Below are 5,607 nucleotides of genomic sequence, written 5' to 3' on the forward strand. Positions count from 1 at the left end.
TTTGTTTTTTTTAGCTCATTTCGGTCTTTTTTTGGACTACTTGAGCATTAAATTGATTTTTTTTTTTTTGGGTATTGTATGTAGTAGCATTTTCAATTTTTGGCTCAAAATTTTAATTATTTTTTCTTTATTTTATGGGCCATAAAGTATGAAATTTTATTTTATATACAGACAAAAGAGGCATTAGAAATTACAAATATTTCTATTGTTTTTCTCAAAAAAAGAAAATGAAATTACATATATAGGCCTTAAAAAATCAATAAATATTATAAATATTCAAAATATTAAATTATGCGGATCACTTGATATTGGTTCCAAATTCATTTTCTTCAAAATCTGCATACCTAACTAATCACAATGCAAGTTTTATTTTTTATTATTATTATTTTTTTAATCAATTGGTCCTCTCTCTTCATTACATTGGAAAGTTCTTTGGAAGTTGAAAATCCATGAAAGGTTCAACTGATCTTGCTTATTGGGCAGCATCTTGTAATGCCTGGGTCTATTCCCATCTCCTCCATAGCCTCTTGGGTTTTTGTTAAAAAGTGAGATGTGCTAGTCCCTTTTGGCTCTTGTCCTCGTAATTTTTTTTTTCTTCTAATAAAATCATTTATTCAGCCAAAAAAAAAGTGATAGAATTTGTTAATAAGGCTTCCTATAAATAAGAGATTTTCTGAATTTGTTAATTTATTAGTTCGTTTAAATAATTCAGTTGTATTAAACTAATATCAGCTGTATTTTTGAATCAAATGCATTGTAGTCACCTTGAATTTAACTAAATTACTCTATTAGATAACAGTCTAGTTCTTACCAGATTTCAAATAAAGCATTTGACTTATGAATCTATCACAGAAGTATTTTACTTTTGGTTGCATCATTGTCGCTTCCTAGTTTCAATTCTTTAGAAATTCTCTTTTTTCTTTTTAAAGCAAAAATTTTCTGCAATTTGTGTATGGAGTGCATTGACATTTTTTTAAAGAAGAGTTCCCAAATTCTGATGCATTAATAAGCTTATTTAATCACATTGTTGTAACCACTGTATATGAAAAGATCCAAATTGAAGATGATTAAGCCAATCATGCAGCAAAACAGAAGATGATACAGCTGAAGCAAGGAAAGTTAAATTAGCCAATCATATGTATAAATAATTCATTTCCAAAACAAAATTACAAAACTAGCAACTCTTTAAAAATTCTCAAGAGTCAAGCGAGTTCATATAATTTCACATTCCAAGTTATATCATTTCCAATAATAAAGGGTCATTCGGTTGTTTAAACAACAATTTTCGTTGTTTAAAAACCACAATACTTAGAGTCTGTTTAGAAATTTTATTTTAGTAACGTTGTTTATAGTTTTTGAAAATATATGTGGGTAGAAAAATATATAAAAATACAAATAATGTTGTTTAAACACTAAAAACCATTCTTTGATGGCATATACGAAACATCCCTTTATTTTCACAATACTTTTCTACCTGCACATATTTTCATAATACCCAACCATATTTATACAACCTTATTTAAAAATCTCTTGCGAAATTATCACAAAAATTACGAGCCATGAGAATTGTCACTCCCTTTAATTTAAGTCTTCCCCAGAAGATCCTAAACCGTTGAATTCATTTCCACTCTCAATCTTGGCCGTGAAACCTTTTCAGAGGATACTTATTCTGAGCTAAAACCGGTGGGACCATTACGTGTGACTTGGCTTTGCAGTTTGCACTAACAAAGACCACCTTTCTCAGGAACACATTGAAGAACCTCTGATCTCTCTCTCTCTCTCTCTCTCTCTCTCTCACTCATTTCTCTCCGTCTAACATCTATATCTCGGTCTCTTATTGATCTCGTTCTGTCAAGCTGTTCTGCCCAGATCATCTCAGTCCAGGTTTGTCTCCTTGCCTCTCTCTCCCTCTCTCTGTATTTTGTTCACTCTGGTTCTGTCTTTTTTCTCTGTTTTGTGTTATTTGGGTTAAATTTCAGGGAGATTTTGTGGGTTCTTAATATCTTTCACTGGGTTTTGAGTAGGTAGTGTTTGGGTATAATGATTTTCCTGTTGAGCAGTGGGGCATTTTATAAACAAAAGTATTTTCCCCGTTTTGTCTTTTTGAAGGGTTTGAAGGAAGCAGAGAACAATGTCAGACAACTTACCAGCTAAAGTCTCCAAATCATTATTCACTAAAGAAGAAGAAGAAGTAGCGATGTGGGACTCTCTACCTCCCGAAATCATACCCAATATTCTCCTACGCCTACCTACAAAATCCATTGTAAGGTTCACCTCTGTCTGCAAAACATGGAGATCCCTTATCCGAAACCCTGACTTCATTTCTGCTCATCTTAAGGTTTCCAAACCACAACCAACCCCTCCTCCTCTTCAGGTTCTGCTCTGACTGGCTAAAGGATGCAATGTTCAGCATGGAAAGGGACACCCAGGGAATAGAAGTCTACAAATTGTATTGTGACAACCAAGATTTCAATGAGCACACCAGGTTTGACTTCCCTTTTCATACTCAAGCCCATGGAGCACCATTCGGTGTGGTTGGTACTTGTAATGGCCTTGTCTGTGTTATGGGTGATGGTTTTTCGGACATAATTATTCTCTGGAACCCTTGTGTTAGAATGTTTGTGGAACTTCCTAAACCCAATGTCACCTCTCGGTCGTACGATGGGTGTGATACGAGTGCTGGGTTTGGATTTGATTCCAAAACTAATGACTATAAGGTGGTGAGGGTTGTGACAGTTGTGGATGTGAGGAGGAGAGGCGACTGGGGTGTGTCTCCACCAAAGGTTGAGGTTTACTCACTTGCCACAGGTGAATGGAGTATGGTTACAACTGCTTTGCCTGGTGCTGTACGTCATCGTGATCCACTGCCTTTTGTTAATGGCGCTCTGCATTGGGTTGCTTTGAGGAGAACTAATTGCAATAAATATCGCAATTTTATTACGGTGCTCCATTTGGGGGACATGGTTTTCAGCGAGATCGCACTTCCTATACTTTCGGATGATAAAGATGATGGAGATGAGTCTCACATTCGTCCCTTTATTTCAGCATATGGGAATTCCCTTGCCCTGTGTCAAGAGGGATTTTGTACTCTCTCTGTCAATGTATGGCTGATGAAGAGGCATGCAGATTCATCTTCATGGACTGAAATTGTGATTTTTCCTCATATAGGTCTCAGGGATCAAGATATCAATGACATGATAGGTGCGGATCATGCTGAGGGGTACATACACAGGGCTAAAGGTTTTAGGAAGAGTGGTGAGGTTGTAGTGCAATTGGATTTGGACCAACGGCTCGTCTCACAAGACCTCGAGACACAAGAGTGTAAAGATCTTAGGATTTCTGCATATAACTATACTTTCATTGGTTCTTATGTTAAGAGTCTAGTTTTGCTTGACAAACCCAACCGTGCAGCAACTTATTAAGGAAAATGAAAGAGGATACAGGCAAGATGCATTTTATTTTCATGCTTATTCTTAATGGTTTTCCATTTTGTTCTTCATATATACTTGGCATTGATTATGAGTTAGAAATGAATATAAATTCTTATTCTGATTGATTACCTTAATTGAGTGGCTTTATATTTAGGATAGATTGCTTATCAAGGTCATGGTTGCTGATCTTATATTGAGAAGATAGTTGAGTAAATAGCATGTATACTCAACTATCAAAAATTCAAAGTGGCTTGTGCGAGTCATGTTGCTTATCAACTTTTAGCACACTTATTTATCAAGTTGTTGAAGATAAATGGACATTGTGAATTTCATGCTTCCTGTGACTTACAATTTACATGGCATAGATAGATGTACTTAACTTTTTCTTTCCTGATAATGTTATGGTGACCTCTTTGAACTTCATGTTATCACATCCATACTGAATGTTACTTCTTGTTCTCTTGGATTCTTAAAATTTCTCCCTAAAATGTCAATTGTGATCTTATTATGCTAAAGATATTGCTTTTACAGTTTAAATATTGTATTTCCTTTGATGCCTATCTTCTTTTACTGAAAACATTCCCATAGAGAAATGTTTATGGACAAAGCAGCCCACGAATGGTTATTGCTTGCTTTGGGTGGTTAAGAATTGAAAATGATTTCTTTATAATCTTCTTATTGAAGTATTTTTGATATATTTTGTTCCTTAGGATAATTTGAGTACTTTTTATCCAATTAGTTATGCTTAGATGTATTGTTTGGTTGACTCCATTTCATTCCTAATTTTTTTTAATATCCTTCCGTCAATCTTTTGTGAATGAGTTAGCATTTTTTATTACAAAATTGTAAGAAAGTAGAAGCAAACGCCAAAGTGAATAGACCTTTATGCAAGAATTGGGGTTTCACATTGGCTTTAATGGGATGTAGTTGTATTTCTTTGCAAGTCTGGTAGTTTTAATGGGATGTGTTTGCTTTGTGACGTATAGTCTTCAACTTACAAGATTTTGTTGTTACTATTTCTATAGATGTGTATAAGCACTCAATATGTTTGGTAATTGGTTTTGCCCTTGGTTTTATTTATTTATTTTTATAAGAATTAGTTTTGCCCTTCTCGTAGCTCACTCATGAATATTCCCTTATTTGGAAAGGAAAGTTCATAGATAGTTACTGTGGTCTTCAGCCACTGAGCTTTAGTTCAAATGATACTACCTCCCCTTGTAAGATTATCGGTTCATAACCCAATAATTGCATGAGAGACTTACCAATAATTTTTTTTTAAAAAGCTGTAGTCTTTATCTCTAACAGACATTCAACAATGCTTACTTGTTCCTGATTTGACATTTTTGTGGAATATGCTGTACAGTTTTTGAGGAGGTTCAATGCTGCATATTTAGACACAGTTTCAAACCCATTTCATGTGACAAAAGGATCTGCACCATATTCAAATCCTTTGGGTTGAGTTCAGCTGGGTGAATGACTGCTGCCACTGTTCAAACTAAACCTTTATGAATCTTCCTTTTGTGAAGCTGGTTGATTTAAATTTTTTTTTTCTTTTCTTATGCCTTGCTTTTGTTTTTCCCAGGAATTGGGTTTTGTTAATCGTCCATGTAAATCTCATGAAAATTTTAGAGATTGTAACATTTATCTTTATATAAAACTTCATTTTGAGTAATACTAGAGATAGAAACAAGCGATTGTGTTATTTCGTGTTCTTTGCAGGTAGAAATGATATTTTTTGAGTTGATACTTCCTCATAATATCTGGCTTTCAAAGAAAATAAATACAGGATTGGAGTTTCTTTATGTTGTTTGTGGAGAGTGAACCCATCTGGGTCCAGATAATACTGTAAATTCAAGATGGAGTTGCCAAAATTTGATTAGTCTCTAAATACCCAATAGCATTGGCAGTTTCTGGTCAAAAAGTCCATCTAAGCCATTTGATTTGGAAGACTCGAGCTTTCTCATGTGTAGGATGTAGTTCCAGTGACATAAACATTATTCTCCTAAGAATGCCACACCATCAGATGCTGAATGTCATGGTACTGGGTTGAGGTACCTTTTAGTATTAACAACTAAACAGGAGGGGCTGAAATTTTGGTTGAGAAATTAATCCTCCTAATTTGCTAAGTAGACCTCGAGAAATGCCATAATATGAATATGCATGTCAATAGACATGA

The 5,607-nt window shown here is 34.6% G+C and overlaps 1 pseudogene; it reads left to right on the top strand.

The window, feature by feature from the left end:
• The first annotated feature begins 1,695 nt into the window (after positions 1-1,695).
• Positions 1,696-5,133, top strand: LOC115968212 (annotated as a pseudogene).
• Positions 5,134-5,607: the final 474 nt, after the last annotated feature.

Source organism: Quercus lobata, chromosome 11 (assembly GCF_001633185.2).
Source record: "Quercus lobata isolate SW786 chromosome 11, ValleyOak3.0 Primary Assembly, whole genome shotgun sequence".
In the NCBI taxonomy this organism is placed as follows: domain Eukaryota; kingdom Viridiplantae; phylum Streptophyta; class Magnoliopsida; order Fagales; family Fagaceae; genus Quercus; species Quercus lobata.